The sequence below is a fragment of the Mus musculus genome, chromosome 5, assembly GCF_000001635.26.
Source record: "Mus musculus strain C57BL/6J chromosome 5, GRCm38.p6 C57BL/6J".
NCBI classification, from domain to species: Eukaryota; Metazoa; Chordata; class Mammalia; order Rodentia; family Muridae; genus Mus; species Mus musculus.
Genome location: NC_000071.6, coordinates 81,401,019 through 81,428,611, shown reverse-complemented (window position 1 = coordinate 81,428,611; position 27,593 = coordinate 81,401,019). Strand labels below are relative to the sequence as shown.

The following is a 27,593-nucleotide window of genomic DNA, read 5'->3' as shown; positions in this document are numbered from 1 at the left end:
CGTAGAGCCAGACAGGAGGCAAGGTGGGATGAGTGGGGGGAGTAGAGGGAAGGGAATCCGTAATCGGGAGATTATATTTGAAAAATAAAATCAATTTTAAACAACGACAACAACAAAAACCAAACCGAAACAATGATATATTCACTGAAAAACTTCAATGAAACAAACATAATACACTCTTACTCAAAATCAAATATCTCCAAATACTAAATCTTAATAAAACTATGTAATTATGCATGCTGTTTTACAGAAAACCATTTTGTTTAATAGGCTCATTAGTAAATGGATAACTACATAAAAATGAATGGGTTTTACTGTATAAAATTTGTAAAATATTTTTGTGTTTTGGTTAACAAACACAATACTAATATTGAGTTGTGGATAATTTGTCTTCAAGAAAAGCCTAATACTATTAGCTCTACTTTTGTCTTTAAATGGCCACTCAATAAGTAATCTAAGGGAAATATCCATCATTCTTGTGATGTCTACTATCCCTCATCACAAGGCAATACTTTGTTTTCAAATAAAGTTTTCAGCATGAGAAAAATTGTAATCTCTCTGAAAGAACAAATAATATGTATCAACAACAAAAAACACTTAAATTAATAAGCAAAAAGGACCTGAGTTAGGTGGCATGTGTTGTCTGTATATAAGGAGAGAAATTTTAAATATTAGTCAATTTATATACATACATATATATGTAAATTATAAAAATACCATTTAATATTGGTATGTAACACAAGTTAATATATATGTATGTATTATATTTTTATATTGTAAATATAAATATTGTCTAGAGAAAACAAAATTTAGCATATAAAAATTCTAACATTCATAAAGTGGGTTCAAGTACTTTTCCAAATCGATAGGATCACCTATTCGTATGACTGTACGTTTTTCAGAGCTCTATTAACACAGCTCTTTTGCTTCCCTAACCCTGATTTTAAGTACTTTATCTGCTGTGCTCACCGCTTTATTCCAGGGCTGAGAACTCCACTTGGCACAGACCAAGCAATAAATAAATAATGGCTGTTTGACTTGACTGCATGGCAAACAATACTTTGCCTTAATGTAATTACACCCAAAGTTCAAAGTTCATATGGCACTGTTTCATTTTCTACATTTCATTTTGTACATTTAAACTCTGTTTGGCCCGATATCTCTATATAGGCAATTTTTCATAATATTTTTGTTTCTATATTTTAAAATCTACTCACATTTCAGACATTATTTCAGCAACCAGTATTTGAATTTCTAAATAAGCAGTGCACATTTTCTATATATTTCTCCGAAACAGCATATAAGTGATACATATTTAATAAGAAAAAATAATTTGAAAAAAAAGAGATGCTAAATCAATTCTGAAATGTTATTTCCTGGCTGTAGATAACAAAGTCTGCAAGCCCTGTTTTCTGTCCTTTAATTACTAAAGTAAATTATATTGTTATAGATAAATTTGATTTGATACTGATATTTCTTCATTTCAAAATCTGACAGACATTTGATAACTTCAGGCTCATAATATAGGGAAAGTCATCTTTCCTCACCAACGGTTCCACATGATGAAGCATACATAAGATGACCTGGTTATCTTCTCAAAGCTTCCAAGATTTCAAGATGCGAATAATTTCAGAATTGCAGGGACAACGTGGATCATTGCATGCTCAGAAACGTACATAAAGACGATTTCAGTCAAGGAACCCAGATCAACAAGGCTTAAGTAAGGAGAAAGCAAATTTGTTGCGGGATTAATATTTGGGGTGAGATAGGAGGTTTGCCGAGGGGAAACCGGGAAGGGGGATAACATTTGTAATGTAAATAAATAACCAATAAAAATAATATAAAAATTAAAAAATGAAAAAGATTTGGGACAGAAGGATAGATGAATATGAGTGAGGTCACACAGCTTCCTCAAAAGATGCTCAGGAATGAAGATGGGCATCCTATTTTGTGTTGTAAACTCATTCACATTAAAATCTCCTTGAAACTACAGTAGAAACGCAGTGACAACAACCTCTACTCAAGCATGGTGCTGTGTTTAAACACGTTTCAGCTTGACTGGTCGGTTTTTGTAGAGTTCTGCAACTTTTCTTTCATAAGAGCAATGTCGTTGTATATATTTAAAAAATACACAAGACTTGTTGGAATGAATATGAATTCATAACCCAAGTCAGGAAAGGCAAATAAAGGCTTTAAGTCAAAGGAAGATGTGTGGGAAAGAGTCTAGGCAGAGGCGTAGAATTAGGTTTGTTAGATGAGACTGGCGCTGTTTACTCAAACTTCACAACTTATTCCATTCAATCGTGGGGGGATTAACAGTTGTTAAAAATGTGAACAGCTGAACCCGGAGGATGGGTGCTTGTGAGCCAGCTCAAGAGCAAGTGCACAGGAGAGCGGGCCTGGCCACTTACCTGCCGTGCACTCTGTGGGTGAGGGAGAGATGCTCTCCTCCCTCACCATCTGTGGCAGGCTCGAGAGCTGTCCCAGCCCCTTGCTGGAGGAGGGCTCAGTGCCTCAAGTGGGCAGCACAGTAGAACTGGCTCTGGTGGCATGGGTCCGGGTAAGCTGCCCAGAGGGCATAAAAGCAGGAGAGTTACTCCTGTCCCTTCCCGCAGGGGCATTGGGTGAGCTGGTCGTGGGGAGTGTTGGTTCAGGAGACAGGAATAACACAAGCACTATCCAGGCGCAGGTCCAGAGATTGCAATTGGTCGGGACTTAACCCATCTATGAACTGATGGAGGACATGAAAGACTCTGTCCACCTTCTTGAGTTCTTTATATATGTTGGATATTAGTCCCCTATCTGATTTAGGATAGGTAAAGATCCTTTCCCAATCTGTTGGTGGTCTTTTTGTCTTATTGACAGTGTCTTTTGCCTTGCAGAAACTTTGGAGTTTCATTAGGTCCCATTTGTCAATTCTCGATCTTACAGCACAAGCCATTGCTGTTCTGTTCAGGAATTTTTCCCCTGTGCCCATATCTTCAAGGCTTTTCCCCACTTTCTCCTCTATAAGTTTCAGTGTCTCTGGTTTTATGTGAAGTTCCTTGATCCACTTAGATTTGACCTTAGTACAAGGAGATAAGTATGGATCTATTCGCATTCTTCTACACGATAACAACCAGTTGTGCCAGCAATTGTTGAAAATGCTGTCTTTCTTCCACTGGATAAAATCAAATAACCCCATTAAAAATGGGGCTCAGAACTGAACAAAGAATTCTCACCTGAGGAATACCGAATGGCAGAGAAGCACCTGAAAAAATGTTCAACATCCTTAATCATCAGGGAAATGCAAATCAAAACAACCCTGAGATTCCACCTCACACCAGTCAGAATGGCTAAGATCAAAAATTCAGGTGACAGCAGATGCTGGCGTGGATGTGGAGAAAGAGGAACACTCCTCCATTGTTGGTGGGAGTGCAGGCTTGTACAACCACTCTGGAAATCAGTCTGGCGGTTCCTCAGAAAATTGGACATAGTACTACCGGAGGATCCCGCAATACCTCTCCTGGGCATATATCCAGAAGATGCCCCAACTGGTAAGAAGGACACATGCTCCACTATGTTCATAGCAGCCTTATTTATAATAGCCAGAAGCTGGAAAGAACCCAGATGCCCCTCAACAGAGGAATGGATACAGAAAATGTGGTACATCTACACAATGGAGTACTACTCAGCTATTAAAAAGAATGAATTTATGAAATTCCTAGCCAAATGGATGGACCTGGAGGGCATCATCCTGAGTGAGGTAACACATTCACAAAGAAACTCACACAATATGTACTCACTGATAAGTGGATATTAGCCCCAAACCTAGGATACCCAAGATATAAGATATAATTTGCTAAACACATGAAACTCAAGAAGAATGAAGACTGAAGTGTGGACACTATGCCCCTCCTTAGATTAGGCAACAAAACACCCATGGAAGGAGTTACAGAGACAAAGTTTGGAGCTGAGATGAAAGGATGGACCATGTAGAGACTGCCATATCCAGGGATCCACCCCATAATCAGCATCCAAACGCTGACACCATTGCATACACTAGCAAAATTTTATTGAGAGGACCCAGATGTAGCTGTCTCTTGTGAGACTATGCCGGGGCCTAGCAAACACAGAAGTGGATGCTCACAGTCAGCTAATGGATGGATCACAGGGCTCCCAATGGAGGAGCTAGAGAAAGTACCCAAGGAGCTAAAGGGATCTGCAACCCTATAGGTGGAACAACATTATGAACTAACCAGTACCCCGGAGCTCTTGACTCTAGCTGCATATATATCAAAAGATGGCCTAGTCGGCCATCGCTGGAAAGAGAGGCCCATTGCACTTGCAAACTTTATATGCCCCAGTACAGGGGAACACCAGGGCCAAAAAGGGGGAGTGGGTGGGCAGGGGAGTGGGGGAGGGTGGGTATGGGGGACTTTTGGTATAGCATTGGAAATGTAAATGAGCTAAATACCTAATAAAAAATGGAAAAAAAAAAAAAAGAAAGACTCTGTCCTACACACTCTGTGCTTCAGCATTCCAGGATACAGTCTTTTTGTTTGTTTGTTTGTTTGTTTTGAGACAGGGTTTCTCTGTAGCCCTAACTGTCCTGGAACTCACTTTGTAGACTAGGCTGGCCTCAAACTCAGAAATCCACCTGCCTCTGCCTCCCGAGTGCTGGGATTAATGGTGTGTGCCACCTAAATGAGTTCCTGTGATGATCCAGTATTAGTAAGTGTAGCAGAAGCTGAAAACCTTGAACTGGACCAACCAATGATTGCAATGAGCATTTGCAAGTAAAGATGTTTAGACAAAAGGGCATTACTGGTGGCACACAGTGACACACTACAGCTCCAAAAGTGACATGTGTTTTGTTTTGTTCTTTTTTTTTTTATCTGTGTTCTATTTTCCTTTATGTGTGTGTGAGGGTGTGTAAGTTCAGGGGCAGAAACAAAGAAACTGGGAGATGAGTGGGATTGGGCTACAATGATGTGAAAGTCACAAAACATAAAATGTTAAAAAAAAAAAAGGTAAACAGTTGTAAGCTAGATAGATTCCAAAATTATTTTTTATTCAGTTGGTCTGTTAACATCATGTATGATTTTTTTCAATATATTTTCCTTCATGAGTGAAACGATTGGGGTTTAGCTGTTTTGTTTGTTTGTCTTGTTTCATTATTGTTGTTCAACACTTTCCCAAAAGGTGACATTATTTGCCATTGAGAAGTGGGTGCACACAAGTTTTTAATTTCATTCTAAGACACATTGCTTACTTGATTTCTGCAAAACAATACTTAAATTTTCTTAGCTGTTGTGTCAGTTTTTAAAGGTGGTAACAAAAATTTTATCTACCAATTTGTTGTGACTAGTAAGTGATATAGCCCACATAAATCAGACACAAGAATGTCTGGGGCATAGTGCATTTGAGAAGCATCTATTCTTTTTCTTTCTCAATGTATTCTCACAGTCTTAAACATTACGTTCATTATTTTTAGTCTGCCTCAAGTATAAAAGACACCTAACAGGACAATACTGGATTAGGTAGGAAAATCTGTAGAAATGGCAGGAAATGGTAACAAATAACTTAAGTGATTTTTTTTTCAATGTGTCTAAACTCTTTGGTCTGGGTATCAATGCTTAGCCAAAACCAAAAACAGAAACAAAACAAAACAGTGAGAAAATGAAAATTATACCAAACTCTTTCCTTAATCCAATGTCTGTTCATAAGGACACTATTGTTAGAAGGCTAATACCTTCAATTTGTTTTTGGGCACATAGTCACATGCTTGGCTGCACACGTGTATACTTGTATTTTGTGGCTAGAGAGCAATCTCTGATGTTCTTCAGTAGCTCCTCACCTTGTTTTGTGACTCAGGGTCACTCATGAAGTCATGTGGCTTGCCAGTTATGCTTGGCTGGCTGGCCAGCAAGCCTTAGGGATGCCCCTCTCACCATCTCCCAGGACAGGGATTACAAGTGTGTATCTCCAAGACTTTTTTTTTTCCCAACATGGGTTCTGGAGATCAAAATCAGTACTGTGGGTTTATTTACACAGCAACTTTTACCAACTGAGCTGTCTTTGGAGCCAGCAATCTCAATCTCTCTCTCTCTTTCTCTCTCTAACAGAATAGTCCAATGCCTGAGTATAAAAGCGGTTTACATAACATGTTTAATTAACTGAAAAATAAAAGTGAGGGGTTTGGTTCACTGAGGTCAAGTCAATAGTTATGCCTGATTTCCATTACCACACTATTTTGAAGGGATGAGTAGGATTTTGGTCACAACATTGCTGAGAATTTTGGTTTCTTTGGCTTTGTCATTTTATTTTGGGGTTCACATATGTAGCCTAGATTTAGTCGTCAAAATCCTGAGGGAACATCGTAATCAGACTGACTTGATACAAAGGAACCCATGCAGCCACAGGTCTGTATGTAAGCTTCTTGATGAATACATAATTCCTGAGAGTTCATTGTCAGACTGAAAATCCACTTGCAAGCCCAGACATGGATGAAAACAGTAAAATTTTTCTACTTTTATCCTTCGCTTGAATAAAATTAGACAATTTTTAAAAATATTATTTTTATTAAGTCGGGAAAAGTATAGTTAGTTATTTTTATTCTTTAAATTTCAGGAAAAAGGAAAAACACAAAGGAAAGAAAACTTAGAGGTTGCTCAATTTTATCCAAATTAATTAATTGCTATCTTAGTGGTGGTGAATTAAAGACAAATGAGCTCTCCAGAAAAATTAACTCATTCCTACTAATCAAAAAATTATTGTGTTAGTTATTCTAAAAATAGCTGATAGACTTAAAAAATTCATATTAATGATCATAGCTATAAGAAGATGAGTAAAGAAAAGAAAACCTTAACATATGAGCACATTTAAGTACTAAGGTTTTTTTCTTACAGCATTTTCTTAATCTATATTTTTAAAAATCATCTCCTACTTCACATGAATTCCAATATTATTCCCCTTTTCAGGCTTTCTTTTTCTTTTCTTTCATGGTTCCCTTTCTATTTTTAACACACACATCACATCACATCACATCACATCACATCACATCACATCACATCACATCACATCACATCACATCACATCACATCACTGGCACACACACACACAGAGAATTTTCATCAATTTATTTATTCACCTTTAAACAAATTATATGAATTCCTTGTCCTTTTAGTCTTTACCGTAAGAAGATACCCACATAAAAGTCAGTTCATGGAAAAGTCAGTTTCGTGGAAATTTACATGAAATATATTCCATGGAAGAGGAGAAAACACACTAAGCTCTTTAGCTACTGCAAAAGAGATAGAAAGAGTCTGAGAAGCATTCAAGAGACTCTAGGATTGGGTCTCTTACTTCTAATTTTCACTTCCTGAAGGATCTGATACAGTCACACCCTTAAGCCACAAATTTTGGATGATCCTGTATGTTGGTAGTACTGTGAGTTATTTCAGATATTTCAATTAATTTCATTTCAATCTAATTTCCCATCTCTAGGGCCATGCAGCCCCTCCCCTTTTAGTGTTGTGCACTGTATGTCTCAAGTTTTCCTCTGCTGTAAGGCTCCTACGAGTTTCAGAAGGCAGGAAAATTAATTGTATGAGTTGAATCTATTGCTCTACCAGGAAACATTCTTGCTTGAAACATACTTTTCTGGCTTGTCACCTGATCCCCCAACTATGCTTCATGAAAGAAATATAAAACAAAACAAAAAAATTATAAGGATATTTAATTATAAAAATATGGAGAAAAAATGAGATTGAATATTGTATGCTTATCCTTGCAGTGGTTAAAATTAAAAGAGAATTTTGATATGGATGGAATTCACCCTTTCCAGGATATGGAACCACACACTTGGGCTCACTCAGCAATACCATCCAGGAACTAAATCTGCTTCCTCTAGAACACAAGCCCTTTTACTAGCATATTCTTTTTATTTCTTCTCTCTTTTGAAGTAGCTGGTAGAATCCCAGTGAAAAAAGAAATAGAAATTTGTGTTTATACCTTACAACTTTTTAGCAGGAAGCCTCAGTAGCTGCAATGATCTGATCAAACCCTGGTTACAAAGGGTGAGTTATCTTGCCTGTGTCAATTACCATTTATGGGAATCCTGGATTCTCACACATAAAGTTACATATAAAATGCCAATCATTTCCGGACTAGGGATGACCCCACTCACGAGTCCTTAGCTTTACAATAATGCAAGAGCAGCACACACCTCTTGTGTATTCACTGAACATGGAAAAGCTGTGCTGGTGCCTGCCTAGAGGAGTGTTCACTCCCACTCACTTGTTGTCAGGACATTGGAAGGTAGTATTTAAACCACCAAAGAAGAAAAGTATACACTAACCTGACTAACAACTTCAATCTACAATGGCAGCCTGCCTGCAAGGTGACAGAATGCAAAACTTCTCAGTGGGATTAGCCAACCTTGTGGGTGGGACTAACCAACCCATATCTGATTGGATTTAAAGTTCACTTCCTGAGATGCAACACATCCCAACACTGCTCAAATAACCAAGAATCTGAGACTACAGTCCATGGACTTAAGGAAAAAGGAAAAAAAAAAAAAAAAAAAAAAAAAAAAAAAAAAAAACAAGTACTCCTCTTTTGATGAACAATTATATCAACAAAATGACTCCTAATGACATTCTACTATCCCCATAGATCAGTGTCTTGATCAGTGTTGTCATCAGAGAAGCTCCTTCTTCAGTCCAATGGAGACAAATACAAAGAGCCACAGCTGAACAATGTACAGAGAGAGGGAGACCTGGAAAAGAATATTCAGCCCTAAATGGGATGATCCATCAATTCTCTCCCCTTTACATGTAGGGGAATCCTGCAGATAACGAGACACAAAGATTGTAAGAGTTGGAGGGAATGGAGAACACCAAGAACAAAAGGTCTTCTAGACACAGAAGTACCAATGCACATATGAATTCACAGAGATCATGACAGTATGCACAAGGTTTGCACAGGTCTGGGACTAATTGGGTCACAGTGTTGAGAGGGGAAGTTGTCCAAGCCCACATTCCTAAGCCAGAAGCTGTCTCCATTGATAACCACCCGGAAATGAAAAAAAAATGTTTTTTTCCAATGGAATCTCACTGGGAAAAAAAAAATCATTCTTATAGACCCCATGCCCAGCAGAAGTTAATCAATATAAAATTGATGGTATTTTTGGAGTTGTTTGTTTGTTTGTTTGTTTGTTTGTAGGTTTCTTTTGTGGGGAGGGTTTGATTGTTTTGTTTTGTCTCATAATGCTTTGTCTGGGGATTTGTACAGGTCTTTGGTTTATATAGCACGGCTTCCGATTTTGTGTTTCTATTGAGATCATCTGTTTGCAAACACGTATGTCTGTGTCTATAGGTGTTTCTTGTGCTTTTTCTTTAGCTCCTTGTTTGTTTGCGTTTGCTTTATCTTATTTCATTCTTTAAATTATTTTTAGGTACTTGTTCACTCTTTAATGAGAGAGACAAGAATGGATGTGGATTCGGGTGGGTGGATAGGTGGGAAGAGACTAGTAGGAGCTGGGGCAAGGTGAACCATGCTTAGAATATACTGTATAAAAACAATCTATTTTTGATAAAAAAAATAAAATGTGCACAAAAAGGTGCACTGAAAAGAGTGTTCTAAAAACAAAGAAGGAATAAGGCAATTATGAATGTGCAACACCTATCCTTGTAAGTTCTGAAGCCTTGCATTTGTCTTAAATAGCACATGCATTTAAGTCAATAGCAATCACAAAATATATTAGTCCCCTACCTCATACACATAAGGTTTACCTGTTCACATATTTAAAATATGGTAAAGTGGGTTATTGTGAACAATGCAGATGGTCTGCATTTTATAATTTGGTCTCTCAGTGATCAAAATTAACCAACCTGGAAACTACGAAAACACACGTGTAAAAACGGAAATCTGATGACACTAAAATTCCATCATTTTAGAAGGATGTGGAAGGAGCTCACATACTACTGATGAGATGTATACTATTCCATTACTATGGACACAGAGAGGGTTTCTTCAAGAAACTTTATAAACTTTATAAACCAGCTATATCAGTGCTGAGTATATGCTCAAAGTATTCAAAGTCAACAGTCAACAAAGACATACATATCCATTCTTATTATAAAGTTACTCTGGCTGCCATCAACAGATGAATGAATAAAGATAATAAGGAGAAAGAATGAGAGAGAGGGAGAGAGAGAGGGACAGAGAGACAGAGAGACAGAGAGACAGAGAGACAGAGAGACAGAAAGATCATCACCTGAGGCAAACAATGCCAGATCCAGAAAGACAAATGTATGTTTTGTCTCAGATGCAGCATCTACTTAAATACTATCATCATCACCATTATTATTTTTACATAGAGAGAGGGTCTCACATAGCCCAAGCTGGCCTCAAAATTTCTCTGTAGTATAAAATAACACACAACTTCTGATCACCCTTGAAATGATACCAAGTTGGCCTAGGCCAAGTTGACTAGGTAGAAGCTAGATTACAAAAAAAAAAAAAAAAAAAAAAAAAAAAAAAAAATTGGGGGGGATTTGGAGGAAGAATAAAGAATCAGTAAGCAGGAGAAAGGGGATAATCAAGAAAGGGTAAAAAGCAATGATTATGACCAAATTACAGGTATAAAAATGTCACAATGAAGCTCTTTATATCACTAGTACATACTAATAAAAATTGAAAACAAAAAGAAGAAACACCCCCAAAATTTTGTGTTAGGGTTTTATAAATTGTAATAAACAGGAGCAATATTTGCCAAATAATATATTCAAAAATTTATTTTAAGAAAAAACAAAGAACAGGCTAAAGGGAAAAAAATTAAGTATCCATTCAAATAATGTTTCTTAGTTTATCTAAATAAGAGATCATGTAAGATACTGTAAAATGTTCTCTCTCTCTCTCTCTCTCTCTCTCTCTCTCACCTCCTGAACCAACCCCAAAGCATTTTCTTTTCTACTTTTTTACATTTATTTATGTGTGTGTGTGTTTTACGTCTGAGCTGTGTTATGTCTGAGCACATAGACATGACACAGCCCTGTGTGGAGTCTATGTAGGTCAAAGGACAACTTGAGGTTATGTGACCTTTGCTTCCACCATGTGGGTTCTGAGGAGGATCAAACTCCACTGGCCAATCCCAGCAGCAGGTCCTTATCCGCTGAACCATCTCATGCCCCATCTGCATCTTTTAAATGTCAATCACACTGTATAGCAAGTCGAATTGAAAGCCAATGTTTGTTTTAAAAATCCAGTATTCATATTCCAAATATCTATCAAACTTATAAAAGGATCTTATTCAATGTGGGTGGTTTCAGTCAATGGCTGGAGAGACTCAGAATCCAACTGGAAGGACAGCACTTTTAAAAACAGAAACAAACAAACAAACAAACAAACAAAAAATCAGCAGCAACAACAACCAATCAGAGGACAATTGCTCCTCTGTGTTCCTCATGCTGCAGAAAATTTTCTCCAATATGTAGGACAGCAAAATGTAAATTTCCTTCTCTGAGTACTAAAACAAAAATTTATCTCTAGGAAAGATAACACTGTTTCTGCCAGGAGCTGATCCATAGCTTTCTCTCTCAAACTGCAGATTCAAAAGGTTTATAAATGCTTCTGTAAACCTTTAACTACAAATGCACGTATTAGTACACATAGTTTATTTCTAGTTGTTTCTAAAAACTATTACTTCTAATAATATTTTTATAAATTTTACCCCTAAATCAAAAATATTGCATAATTTCATAATAAATCAATAATATTTTATTATATCTCTAACATTATTTATGACATTAATACTTTATTTACTTCTCACTTATCATTAGTTGGTTTATTAAAAAAAAACCTTTGATCAGCTTAATGAATTGATTCCTCTGAATTTTCAATGTGTTTGTTGTGTATTCTCACTGTCTTCCCTTGTGAAGACACAGTATTGCCTTTGAAGTACATGTGCTCAGTCTCAGAGATGCACATTTTCCTCATCTATTGTTTTCAATAGAATAAATGTCTTCCTTATAGTAAAGTGTTTCTGAATGATGGTGCACAGAATTTGAACTTGATTTCATATAATCATGATTTTGCCTACTAACCCTGGAAGTTCAAACACAGATTCATTTGTGGGTCTTTCTACCATAACTTATGTCCCTTAGACAAGGAAAAGGCAATACAATGGCCCAGTGAATTGCAGGAAGTAGGGTTTCTTGTTCCTTTGCCTCTTTGTTTTGTTCGGCAATGTTGCTTCATCTTAACACTTCATGATTCGTCAGTGAGCATTTTCTCGCATATATTCCTCTCAATTGAGGCACCCCGAAATAATGAACTCCTAGCGGCCACACAGTGGAGGACATCACTCTGTTTGTGTCTCCCTTCAGACACCATGATTGATTACGCAAAAATAAATATCTCTATTCCCTTCCTTTAAGCCAGCGGAGGTTCGGCTAAACACTATCTCTAATGACGATTGCTTCACATTGTCATCTATTCATCTATGCTAATACTTGGTACCAAACAGGGAGCAAGTGGAGGAAGGTAGATGGTTCTGTGTGCATCATACTTGGGAATTGTTATACAATATGGTATTGTATCATAGAGAGTCAAGTCAGGAAAGGCTCCTTTTTCTGAGTTGACTTTAAAGAAGAGGGTAAGTTAAAGAGAGCATCCTCCACATGCAGTGTGTCCTTTGAAACTCTCGGTTTTTTCCCTACTAGACTTAGTACATTTGCCTTTACCCTCTTAGCTGTGATTATTATGCTAAAGTTGGTTTAAACCTAGTGGGGCTTGTTCTTTATATTTCAGTTGTAAAGATCCCAACTGACTACTGCCATCCTGCAGTGAAAGCATCTGCAGCGTACGGATGGGATAAGCAGTGATTTTAGCCGCTTCATAGCAGACAACAGTAACTGCTTAAGAAGATCAATCACTCTATGAACCACATGCTACAAAGTTTGGGAGAGATCCCTTGCAAGTTTGCCACTTGGGATAAATTCATTTTTCTTGTAGATTGTTCTCAATGTAAGCATGCATAATACTATTAGAGATAGCACTATGGCTACCAGTCTTTGAACCTTCAGCTCTACAGATGAATTTTTGAATTTGAAAATATAGTTAGGAACAGAGTATTTTACTTGCTAATACATTAGTGACTCTAGACAGCAATATTCCTTTTTTTTGTTTCCATTGTAAAAATACTATTTTCCACTTTTGTTAAATATTAACAAGAGAAATAAATCCATTATTCATCTAGCATTCTTGCCAACATATATTAAAGTACCCCTCCTGCTGATTGTGATGCCTGCTGTTTATAGACTGTATCACTGCCCCTTTCTTCACAGTTGGAGGCTTACACTCTGCAACATCAAGTACAACTTTGTTCTCCTATCATGATTTTCCCTAGGATGATATATATATACTCCTTGACTTTAATTCTAATATGATGTATTTCACTCCACCCGATACTAATATTACAGTTGACTGTGGCTGCAACATGTAAACAGACCTGAGTCACCTAAACCTTATAATACATAACAATCCTTCGAATATTTTAGTAAAAATTCTCACAACACAGAAATTCATATTAAATATTTCATGAAAATTATGAGAAACATTCATCGTTTTAGTATCAAAAACCAAAATAAGATAAACAGAGAAGATAGAAAGTATGTTTTTGTTGAAGTCTGTACCTAAGGTTCCCTCAAACCAAACTAAAGAAGAAATCTAAGGAGAGTAAATCCCATTTAAATACTGTTCATATGACACACATATGAAAATTTTATCACAAATCTCATAATTTTATTATTCAATATATACTAAAAAGAATGAATAAATAAGGAATGTATTTAAAACACATACCCACAGATCAAGTTTAGTGGTTGTACTGGGTGGTTTTGGGTGTCAACTTGACATAGGCTGGAGTTAGTGCAGAGAAAGGAGCCTCCCTTGAGGAAATGCAAATCCAGCTATAAGGCATTTTCTCAATTAGTGATCAAGGGCGGGAGGGCCCATTGTGGGTGATGCCATCATTGGGCTGGCAGCCCTGGGTTCTATAAGAAAGCAAGCTGAGCAAGCCAGGGGAAGCAGTCTAGTAAGCAGCACCCATCCATGGCTTCTGCATCAGCTCCTGCCTCCAGGTTCCTAGCCTGTAATGAGTTGCAATCCTGACTTCCTTTGGTGACAAACAGCAACATGGAAGTGTAAGCTGAATAAACCCTTTCCTTCCCAGCTTGTTTCTTGGTCATGACGTTTTGTACAGGTATAGAAACCCTGACTAAGACCATGGTCATGGGGAACATACAAGGAAATCATAGGAGATTAAGGGTTCCCATACAAGAACATGGAAGGCCAGGTAACACACTACATATGACTATAGCTTTTCAGTCCTAATTAACTTCACTAACATTTTAAAGACAATTTTAATAATTTATTTAATAATTTAGAATTGCATAGAAGTATTCCAGTCTTTGAGGAGGGCTCATGAAACACAGTGCACACAAGGTCATGGGTTTGGATTTAAGTGAGGACTCAGATCAGACTTCTCTTTTTACCTTTCTGTAAACAGTACCTCCCTGCTGCACAGCAGTACATAACCATATTGAAGCCGACATTCAGCTCTAATTTGCTAGACTGAAATACAGTGCATCTCTTCGGATATTCTGCATCTGACAATGAATAGCTTGAGTATAGTTTTAAAGTCACAAGGTCTACACCTGTTGCTTTAATCTGCAAATTTTGTTTAAAAAACCTAAACTTGACATGTTCTCTTTTAACAACAGAATAATTTATTTTCTAAATTAAGCAAGAAAACATTGTCTTCATTCATAAGCATTTATTATTTCAAGATTCTCTTAATGTGTGTCCATGAATGTACTTCAGGTAAGAAGCGTCCTGTAACACAAGGAATAGCCGTTGCTCCAGCAAACAAAACATGAGTATTTTCAGGAAAAGCACAGCTAGTCATCAATATTTCCACAGCCTAGTTTCTGTTTACTGTTTAATGTTGGCATTGATTTCTTATGAGTCTTATGAAAGGCCGAAGCTCCTGGAGATCCATCAGTGCATGGAAAACCAGTCTCTCAGCGGTGCATTGGATAAAATCCACAGGGACCTCCTAACTGAACGAATGATATCAAATTCATGCCACTACTGGACCAGAAACTTGTCATAAGCTTAAGTTGGCCACATTTCAATCTAAGTAGAATAAATGACTTTCTTTTTTTAGTAATGGAATCAACAGTAGCATATTCCAGGAGAAAAAAATATACAGATCCCATTTCACATTTCAACTTTATTGTTTTCGAATGCCCAACTTTCCAGTTTACTAATGTAAGTGGATTGGAAATTGAGCCATATGACAGTAAGGCAAGATGTCAAAATGATACTCACTTAGAGATGTTTTTCTCTTAAATCTGTTATCTCAGAGAATGCTCATAGTTAGTATACCACACATAGAAATCTACAGTGAGCATGATGGTAGAATAAATTAGCTTCACAACAAAAATCTGTGCACTGATTGAAGAGTGGAAGATGTTGCCATGCACTGGAATCTCCATATATCAGCAGAGCAGATATCATGAGAGCTCTGCAAGATGGTCTGGATTTTGATACGATGTCCCAGAGATCTCTCCAGGAAAGGGATTTGAAGGAGCAGCAGGTTTGGTCATTTTTCTGTCTACTATGTCTGTCCTGCTGAATAGTTACAATAGTTACACTAGGATCTAGAATATATCAAAACCATAAGTCTCATATCAAAGAAAATCACCCCGGACACTGATATGTTGGCATGTGCATTAAGCAACTGAAATTTGGAGATAATTTATGAGAGATTAAAAAAAATATGCCTGTGGCAGATTGGTTCTGTATATTATGGAATGTTGACAGAAGGGCTTTCAGGGGAAAATAAAAGTAAGTATTTTTCTCTGTGATCTAAGCATTAAGAAGACTGAGAAGTAATGGCCACTTTTCAAGGAAATCGCTAATGCTGACTTACGTAAACATTTCCACCTCAGTGACATTTTACTATTTATTTTTGATGTCTGCAAAATGAATTTAGATCTCAAAGAAATAAAGCACCTTTTCTTTAGAAGCACTGATGAAATCTTCCTTTTCCTATGGGTGGATCCACTTTTCTTCCAGACTTCAACTCACAAGATGAGAGGTCTAGAGAATCAACTGAAAATCTGAATATTTTTCTATATTCTTACTAAGAAGGACAGTGTGATCTTCTCAAGCTATTCCACCATCACATAATAATCTAGAGGAAATTACTTCTTGAGAAATTCTCTAACAATTTCTGAATTTGGGGTAGTTGTTTTAATCTGCCATATCATTTACATTAAATTCTAATTCCCTTACTGAAGAGGTTATGCTATCCCCGTATACCTTCGAAATCATTCTGGATATAAGGTCACCTTATATCAAATTTATTATTTATAAATTTGAAGTCATACACCTCTAAACAGTTGTGCTCACATACCCCAGGGCAGTGATTCACTGATTCTGGTGTCACTGGAGACAGAAAATAATACATTTTTCAGTTGGGTTTAAAATCAAGACCAGTTTACAGAAAAGTGACCATCATGCAAAGAAAGGCACTAGAGATTTCTACAATTTGGACTGCAGGTATAGCAGAGTTGGCAGAGTGGCTTGCAACATACTCAGTGCCTTGGGTGTGACATTGCCTGATTATAGTCCCTTTCCATGGGAGTTCAAGGTCATCTAGGTTACATGAGAAATCAGAGGCCATCCTAGTGTATATGAAACCCATCTCAAAAAAGAAGACCCAAAGCAAACAGTGAAACTCATATAAATATAACATCTATTCTTGTAGCTCTACTTTAAGCAAATATCTCAGTTAGTATCTGGTCCTTTAGGATCAGCCATATACTACTAAAACCCTGATTAACCCATCCCACTTTTACTATCTACAGTGGCTCTGGTTAGAGAAAATACACTTCAATACATATGATACATATTTATTGTAAGTCTATATTAGTTCAGACGTTTATGAGGGATCTTATTTACTAAAGGAAGCTAAAGAATCCACGGCTGTTTTGTATACACTTTATTTGCTTTGGTAAAAATGACTTCTCAAGGAATACTTAAAATTTTTGATAGAAGCTAGAGGGCTTTAATTTAATATATGCGTTATCTCAATGTCACACATTTGAAGGTAACCGGCCCAAAAGAAAGGATTAAGACATAAAAATATCAAGTGAAACTGTGTTGCAAAAGGAGGATTGTATAGAAACATAAATAACAGGAGAGTGAATTCAGGCAGGAGAAGGCCAAAGTCCTCAAATACAGACCAAACTGAGTTAAATAACATGATATAAGAATGAAATAACTTAAAAATAAATTTCAAATATGTGGGTGTTTTTCATTTGACATATGTTTACTTCCTTAATTTTAAGAGTTGAGCCATTAAATATTAACAGCCCTAGAAATTAATCAGGCACATTCTAACTCATAAATGAGTTATGAAACCTAATAAATGTTTTAGAGCAGTCTTTAGGATATAGTCTAAAATAGTACATATTGCACATTGCACCTTGCTGATTAATTATGCATTTGTACATGTCAGCAGAGCTAAAATTTATTATTTCAGAAGGTGAACGATAAAAAACAATGTAGAATTTTCTGAGAATACTGATAAGTAATTTTTAATTAATATCAACATTAAATAATCCAGATCTGATATATATTCTCTATTCTCCATGCAAAGTTGGCAAATAAGCAAACCAATAAAAACATTATTGGCCATAATTTTCCAGCCTTGTCGCTGCTGTGACTTCCTTTCTGCAGTTAATAGCCTGGCAGTTGATAGGACAGCTATATAAACATTGACTAATAAGTATTATCTTCTAGTGTAAAATCAAAATCACATTCTTTTAGAATTAATGGTGTGTATGTGTGTGTGTGTGTGTGTGTGTGTGTGTGTGTGTGTGTGTGTGTGTGTGTGTGTGTAGGGGATGAGGTGTCTGAGACAAACCCCAAGAGATCCGTTTTCTTCTACTGTGTGAGACCTAGGGATTGTCAAATGCCTTTAGACAGTAAGCAGTTTGCCAGCCCATAACAGAAAATTACTAATATTTTTCAATGTAATCATTTTAAATGTGGTTTTATTTTTATTAAAATATAATTGTATAATTTACCTTCCTCCCTGTATTCCTTCTGACCGCTCTTATATCACTACCTTAAATACCACCTGCTGATTTTGTTTGGTATTGTATGCTTTTAGAGTCCTAAATCAGATAACCATTTTTAGGGAGCTCATTCCTAGAAAAGACTAACTATGCCTTTCTGCAAGTCACTGAGTGATATGTGTAACTTTTCATATAGAGGTGGGGCTATCTATACCTGCGGAAAGAGGGAAACTTTTTAATCTTAAGCAAGAAAATAAATTCTGCAGACCGTATTCACTGGCAAAAGGCCAACAGTTACTGTTAGAATATTGTTCATGACTGAGCTGCCCGCATGACACCAGTCAGTCTTGCAACTGTATTTTTTTACTCTTGGCTTTGCGGTTGTTCATGTATAAGTGATTTAGGTTACTCTCAATTGATAGCACAGATAAATACATAGCATTAATTCCACATACCTAGGACCGTATACATCAAGTCATAAGGACATTGCCCCATAAAAGAAAGACGGCATGAATCGGAGAAAAAAGTCATCAATGACAAATTTACCTCCCCACTCTCGTTATCTCCCTGTGGTGTGCACGCACTAAAACATCGAAAAGGACCAGCAAAAGTGGCAAACAAAGAGCAGCACAGTTAATTAACAACCAAAATGCCTGACTCATGAATGAGTTATAACCATAGCTTTACCAACTGTATTTATATTTTTTCAAGTATAAAAATCAAAGATAATTTGCTCCACTTGAATCTTAGGCAGATTCTGATCAGACCCAAGTAAGTGGAACCATGGCATTTCTAATATACTGTGTTGAGAGAAATTATTTCTAATAATTCTATAAATATTTAATATAGTGGGGCTAGAGAGATGGTTTGGTTAATTAAAAGTATTGTGTGTATAAGTGAACTTGAGTTGAGGGCTCCCCACTTGTATTGGTTGTAATTCCAGAGCTGGGAGGCAGAAAGATAAAGAGTCCTGGGGTTGTCAATCTAGCTCATAGAACTGAGTCGATCAGCTCTGGATCCAGTGGGGAAAAACAATCATTTCCCAAAAAGAAAGTTACAGATTGAAGAAGACACCAGCTGTTTATTTCTGGCCACCACACATACACACGCACACACACACACACACACACACACACACACACCACACACACATGAACATGAATACACATATATAAATTTAAAAAAAAACATATTTTACCGGTATTGGGATGTAATTGCACTTCGCGATAAGATGTTTTGACCTAACTCCAGCATGATTTTGATACCCTCTCCTTCCTCATTTCCTAACCATTATCAGGATTACTTGTGGAGTATAGTGGATGCTGGATTTTGAAAAAAACAAAAAAAAAAACAAAAAACAAAAAAAAAACAGAAAACAAAACAAACAAACAAAAAAACCCAAACCAAAGTAAAACAAAACTGAACCATGTTGTTTTCATAACCATCTATTTCATAAATTTAGCAAAACGACTAAAAATACTGATGAATATTTGGCATGGACATACCACTTAGAACTGACCTTACGAAAATGATCGGACCAGCGCCATTAATTAAATGTAATCATCATTCCTGACAATTATTCTTTCTACTTTCAGGTCACAGTAGACACCAACAAGACACATCTCTCTCTATTAGAATGTGGTTTCCTCGGCCATTGTAATTTTTAAGTTATCAAAATGAAATTTAATGAGTGGGAAAGATGTCCCAGTGGCCAAGCATATTTGCAGGTTTTCTAGAGAACCCAACACCCAACTCCACATTTGTTGGTCCATAACCTCTTGTAATTCCAACCAAAATGTGTCTGTCCTTTCTTCTAGTTTTTAAAGGCACAAAAAGATACACACTCACACATACACAATTAGATTCATAGTAAAAAATGATTTCTCCATGTCTTAATCACTAGTAACAAGGCTAGCAAAATATATTAACACAGCAAACTCCCTAGAGAGTACATATCTCTTTAATTTAACACGATTGTTACACTCACCCTATGCTACAGGAATTCATTCCCATATAATAGCAGATAAGTAAAGAAGACTAAATAAGTATGGAGAATCCTATTTAATCCTTGTGCATTTGTAAAACTTGCTTCAGATTTTATTTTAAAAAATTATGTTGATCTAAGTATATTTGTATTCCAACTCTACTTGCTTAGAGATTTTTCTATTTCTTTGTATGTAGTTTGAAACAATTTTCAGCATTTCTAGATCAGTTCATGGACAAGTGTCCAGAAGTTAGCTTGATCTTCAGGAGAAGAAAAATGTCTTTGGCAGGAATGAGCATCTGCCCTGTTTGGAGAGCACCATCCTGTGGTTCCCAGGAGCAAGGCCAAGAGACTTGAGAGACTGGCTTTAGAGGTAAAGTTACATGTGCAAATGTGAGGGATTGGCAGTCCAACATGGAGGACGATTGGTGTAGCATCTCAGACTTTACAGATGCCCCAACCACAACTGCACAGTTTGGTCCCTAAAGTAAATCTAAGGATTGATCTCCTACCTTTCCGTTTTTGTATTCTACATACCATGAACACTAGGTTCTGATCATATCCTCTCTATCCTCTTGTTACACAGTCCATAGCCACACAATTCAGCATCTTCCACGTGGATGTGGCTCCTCCTGACTAGACTTCATTTCTTCCTCCTGTTCCCAACCCTCTGCCTTTAGTTTGAAATCAGTGATCTTGAACAATACAAAATGTAGTAGTGTATCTACTCTGACCTGATCTACGCATACGTCATAACGTTTTTGCAAACTATGGATGATAAATGAGGGTACTTATTCTTTTTTACCCCTGGCATAAGTAGATCACCAGGCACTTCTGAGAAGCAGCATTCATTGGTTTTTTTAGTGTTTGCCACAGACGCTTATCAACCATCTTCATTTCTTGGGAAATGCCAAAAATTCTTTCAAAAACCAGAACTGAAAATCTTCTCTATTCCATGGGTGCACACAAAAAGAAAAAAAAATGATTATTTATTCTTTGAAATTCTAAGTTCTGTGAAAATTGCACTGTTATTCCTTTGGAAGTAAAAGTCAATGTAAGATAAGCTTACCATCTTCCAAGAAAGCCAGAGAACTATTCTACTGCAAAGTAGATTTTTCTCTATTAAATAATGCTTTCTAATTTTTGAAAAAATAGACTCTAAATGTTTATGACATTTTTTATTTTACCTTTTATTCATAATGAGTCTGAAAATAATTTTGAGGTACTTGATTATTGCCAGGAAATTTTGTTTTTTGTTTTTATGTTTTTTGTTTTTTGTTTTGATACAAATGAATCACATACTGCATTGTAGCAAAGAATTGCTTCATCCCAGGTATGCATTAACAAACAAGAAAGAAGGACACCTTCTGAAATTTCAGGCAATTGCTTTTAAAGTAGAATGCAGGAAATCCTTTTACTGTGTCTTAAGATTTTTAATATCATTCAAGCTAAAAGAAGGAAGAATCTCTTAAGTTATCATTTTGTCTCTGGACATTTTTGGCCAAGCTTCAATGTAGAATTTTAAACATTTAAATAATGGCATCATTGAATCCATTAGTTATTTTAACTCTAGATGAAAATGTAATAGCATTTTTCATTTTGTCCCTGTGGACATTATATTCCATGGCATAAATATAATTTTTAACATATTTAAAAAATTATATGGTGTGTTTGTGTGTGTGTGTTTGTGTGTGTGAGTGTGTGTGTGTGTGTGTGAGTGTGTGTGTGTGTGTGTATCTATGTATGTCTATGTGTGTCTATGGGAGGATAATTCACATGATTGCAGGTAACAACAGAGGCCAGAAGACATCAGTTTCTTGAAGTTTGGGTTATATATAAGGTGTTGAGGGCTGCTGGCCATGGGTGCTTGTAGTATTCACTATTAACCAGTGGCTAAGCCATGTCTCAAATCCCATGTATATAACAGTTTAAAGTTGTACTTCCCTTGTTCAATTCATGTAATTATCTTGGCCATGACTCTGTGGAAGTGTGGGAAGGGGTTGTCCTAAAGGAGATCTATAAGTCTCAATCCAGAAGCAAGGAGAAGAAGCCTAAGGAGAAGAAGCCTGCCTGCTCTAGACTTCAGTGTTATTTCCCACAGACTGTTGATAAAAGGAGAATTTCACCAAAAATTTTATATAGAAAATTGAGATGTGAACAACGATGTCATTATATTACAATCTCAAATTTTAAAGGAAAAATCAGAAAACAGAAATTGTTTTGTGACAAGTATCTCTTTCTACAGAATTTTCCCACCAGACCACAGGTCATCTAGTTCTTTTTTTTTTTAAAGGCATTTTTATTAGATATATTCTTCATTTACATTTCAAATGCTATCCTCAAAGCCCCCTATACCCTGGTATTGGTTTCTTTCATAATTAAAGACACAAAGTGGGAGGATATAGCTTTGTTGATTTACACTATTTGGGTTTTGTGCTCAGCAGTTACCACTGCTACAGAGACTACAAATATTTTGAGATTGTATCTGTGACCAGGGTGAACACTACTGACATTGAATGTAATATGAGAATCTCCTACAAAGGGAAGCAAGGAAAGGTTAGAAGGAGTTGGGGGGGGGGGTCAGGCTGCTGCCTGTGGTTTCAAAAGGCCATTGTTCCCCCTCCAATTTTCTCTCTGAAAACATTTTGAAAGGATGAATTCTTCAGTTGCAAACTGTTGGGTGTGTCTAAAGTGATTACTTAAATATCCACCAAGTTCCAGTCGGATGGAGGAGGGGCCTCTTAAGCAAAAAAGGAATTTTGATCCTGTTTTGGGACCTTTTATCTTATAAAGTGAGGAGAGGCTGTACAGAAAAATTAGCATCAAAACAGAGTGAGAAGTAAGCCCAAAGTATCCTAGGGCAGATTATCTAGGAGGCATTTCCTTAAAAATATTAACTCATATGTAACTCATAACGTTTTTCCCAGAAGCAAGTTTTATATTCAAACCCTGCTGTTTTTATTTAATGACTTTGATTCCACAACTCAGTCAGCATGGTTCAAAAATTATCCTGGACTTACACCACATTGGTTAGGTCTCCCCAAAGGAAGTATTGGAAATATGGCCTTGCCTTCAATCCCTCCTTGAATTCTGACTCCACTAATCACTAATGTAAAGAATATGGGGCCTGTTCCTTATACCTATGCCATGTTTCCAGAAATATTGGCAAACTGAAATGACATCGCTTAGACAAAACTTGTAAGAATAAGACCTCAATTTTACAGAGATTATTGCTTGAAATAGCTTATGTAAATACAACTGAGAAAAATCCATAAAACCTGGTGTTCAATAGCAAGTTTAAAAAAACAACTGGAGATAAAACAAGACACATTACTTATCAATATAGTGACATTTTCATAGTTCAAATAGAACCTATCTTAAAAACATGGATAAGTTCCGAACTGGTAACTCTGGAGAAATACTGTTGCCAGCATGTTATAGTCGTAATGCAGTATGTTTAACCTAGCATTATTTCTAATAAAAAATATTTTGTAATTTTTCCCATACTCAACGGTAACTTGACTTTGAACTAGGTAATGGATATTAGCCATTGTTTTCAAATTTTTCAGCGTGGGCTTCACCTGGGTGAAGAACTAGACTCACCTCCATGGTTGGTTCCTGATAAGTTCAATGTGGGTTTCTTAATACATGTGTTTTGGGTAATTTTGGCTTGGTAAAATTTTGATGAACAGGGACAGTACCCTGGATGTTATACTAGATGTCACTAATACCTTCCACATACATTTTTAGGCATTGTCAAACATCCAATGGAAGACGATTTCATCTTGAGATGAGGAACACTGGATTACCATATACCCAAGTGATTGCTATAGCAATTTGCTGGCAAGTTTATCCTACTGGATACATCAATCGTTTGTTGGTAAAGCAAGGATATAGAAACTTTACTGTGGGATTATTATTCTTATTGTTCTAGTTTTGAAGGAGAGAGTCTTGAATACCAGGGATCAAATGAAGTCATGCCTTAGAGCCTAAAAAGCAGTCAATCCAGATGGAACAGAGACTACCAGGAAGCCAACCATGTCCTGAGGAATTAACAGTGGGTCAGAGCTTCATCCCCAAGGAGGTCAGAACCACTGCATTTCCCTCTACTTATTCCTGTATTGATTTTGAATAGTTTGGATTATTATCATCCATAAAACTGAAAATTCATGTTTTCATATATTCATGTGTGTTTGCCTGCATATACAGACAGGTACTATGTATATATTGCTTGCCTGTAAATACTTTATAACTGGTGTTAGGATAGTTGTGAGCCATCATATGGGTCCTGTAAACTGAACATGGGTTCTCTGTAATAGTAACAAAGGCTCTTAAACACTAAGCCATATATCTGACTACCCAAGGAAAAAAATGACAGATATGTAAACTATCAAATTATATACAATCATCCAGAGAGAAATATATTATACACAATTTGCTAATTATGAAGCACATAAACTATTTGTAATTACAAGAAAGCCTAAAACATTTTCAGAATGTAGAAATGGCAGCAATTCTATTCATCTGTTTAGGAAGATATAAATTCATCATTATTTATGAATATACATACAAGTTTTCAAAATAATTCTTTTTAAATTTTCTGTAATACCATAGCATAGTACTGACAGACTCATCTCTACAACCACTGGCATGAAGCATGATGGGGAAAATGAATTTATAAATAGTATGTATCTTAGCAGATAAGTAGATGCTTTTATTGTATCCAGGGACTGAAAAAAAGGAATAATGAATGAAAATCTGGTTTTATAATAGCACACTGGGTCAATGAACAGAGTATAAAATGTGTGCAAATCTTCTTCCCAAATCTGTGACTGAAATGCATTTCTAATTGAGATAGTGTTTGTTCATAATTCTAAAATGTGTTTAAAAGACAAGAATTCAGCACAGAAAAATATTTTGTAATATCTTGTAGTCACTGGAAATAAAAACATGCTCTACAGATATCAAAAGCGACTTGAGTAAAATAAAAGGGTAGAGTTTAGGCAGGACCTATTGAGTAGGTAAGGAGAACAAGGGGGAGGACTGCTTCATGGAACCTAGAAGAGGAACAAAGGAAGTGTCTTTGACTGGGATGTAGGACAATTGCTAATATATCCAGAAATGGGAAATTACAGAGACTGGGACGTAAGGATGAGTCTCAGTGACAGGAGGATTTACAGATGGCAGAGAGCACTACATAGGACCAGCAGCAGAGGGAGAGAAAAATAAAACGGGAAGGAAAAAGGAGGGAGGAATTTTCTTTTATCATTTGTTGGGGAGGGTCTGGTGCTAGGTATGTAAATGTTAAAGTCTGAACCCCAAAATGTGGTTGTCCCAAGAAAAGTGAATTCTCTCACATACCAGCCTTTGTTGTGTAAATCTTCCTCTCCAATTTAGAAGTATAGGGTAAATAAAAGTGGCAACAGCCTATTACTGGGAGAATAGAGGTATGCAGGGCTTCAGTTACCAGGGTGGGGATCACAGAAAGACAAAGAAAGGAAAGGATGAAGAGGAAATGAGAGAAGATGCACCTAACCCTCCAGAGACTCACTCTGAGCCCCATGGAGTGGGGAGTTTTGGTGGTGTGAGAGTGGGGATATCCTCTTGGAGACAGGGGTTGGGAGATCAGGGGGAAGTGTATGGGATGAAGGCAGACCAGGAGGTGGATACTAACTGGACTGTAAAAAATTAAATAATAATAATAGTATCCCAACCATAAAAAGAAAGAAAAAATAAAAGCCCAGAGCCAGATGCATTTAGTGCAGAATTCTATCAGACCTTCAAAGAAGACCTGATACTAACATTCCTCAAACTATTCCATAAAATAGAAACAGAAGGAACACTACCTAATTAATTCTACGAAGCCACAATGATACCTAAACCACACAAGGACCCAAACAAAAATGAGAACTTCAGATCTTGCTTATGAATATCGATGCAAAAATAATCAAAAAAATTCTTGCAAACAGAATCCAAGAACACATAGAAACCATTATTCACCATTCACCACAATCAAGTAGGCTTCATCCCAGGGATGCAAGGTTGGTTCAAATATGAAAATCCATTAATGTAATCCATTAATCTAATGTTTTTTCTTTGTAAACTTAAAGAAAAAATCACATGACTATCTCCTTAGATGCAGAAAAAGCATTAGACAAAATATAACACCCCTTCATGTTGGAGAGATATCAGGAATTCAAGGTCCATATTTAAACATAATAAAATCAACTTACTGCAAACCAACAGTCAATACCAAATTAAATGGGGACATATTTGAAGCAATCCCACTAAAACTGGGGACAAGACAAAGATGCCCATTCTCCCCATACCTATTCAACATAGTACTTGAAGTGCTAGCTAGAACAATTGGACAACAAAAAGAGATCAAGGGGATACAAATTGGCAAAGAAGAAATAAAAGTATAACTATCTGAAGATTATATGATATACATAATATACATAAGCGACCCAAAAAATTCTATCAGAGAACGTTCCAAGCTGATAAACAACTTCAGCAAAGTGACTGAATATAAAATTAATTCAAATAAATTGTCAGCCTTCCTTTATACAAATGATAAACAGGAGGAGAAAGAAATTAGGGAAACTACTCCCTTCACAATAGCCACAAATAATATAAAATACCTTGGGGTAACTATAACCAAACAATTGAAAGATCTGTGTGACAATAATATCAAGTTTCTCAAGAAAGAAATTGAAAAAGAGCTCAGAAAATGGAGATATCTCCCATGCTTATGGATTAACATAGTAAAAACGGCCAAAGTTAATCTACAGATTCAATGAAATCCCCATCAAAATCCCAACACAATTCTTCAAAGATGTGGAAAAAGCAATTCTATCTGGAAAAGGAAAAATAAAAATAAAAAACCAACCCAGACTAGCAACAACAATCCTTAACAATAAAAGAATGGCTGGAGGAATCACCCTATCTGTCCTCAAGCTTTACTACAGAGCAATAGTGATAACTGCATGGTATTAGAACAGAGACAGAATGGTTGATCAATGGAATTGAACTGAAGACCGAGAAATAAAACCAAACACACATTTGATTTTTGACCAAGAATCCAAAAATATACAATGGAAAAAAGAAAGCATCTTCAATATATGGTGCTGGTCCAACTGGCTGACCGTATGTAGAAAAATGAAATTAGACCCATATTTGTCACCTTGCACAAAATTCAAGTCCAAGGAGGTCAAGGATCTCAACATGAAACGGGATCCACTGAATCTAACAGAAGAGCAAGTGGGAACGATCCTTAAACTCATTGACATGCGGGGAGATTTCTTAAACAGAACACATGCTCTAAGATCAAGAATTGATAAATGGTAGTGTATGCAATGGTGTCATCGTTTGGAGGCTAATTATGGGATGGAACCCTGGATATGGCAGTCTCTAGATGATCCATCCTTTTGTCTCAGCTCCAAACGTTGTCTCTGTAACTCCTTCCATGGGTG

The 27,593-nt window shown here is 36.5% G+C and overlaps 1 protein-coding gene across 39 annotated transcripts in view; it reads right to left on the bottom strand.

Moving 5' to 3' along the window:
• Adgrl3 (adhesion G protein-coupled receptor L3) overlaps positions 1–27,593 on the bottom strand; it is an 808,741-nt gene that overhangs the window by 399,214 nt on the left and 381,934 nt on the right. The window lies entirely within an intron of this gene.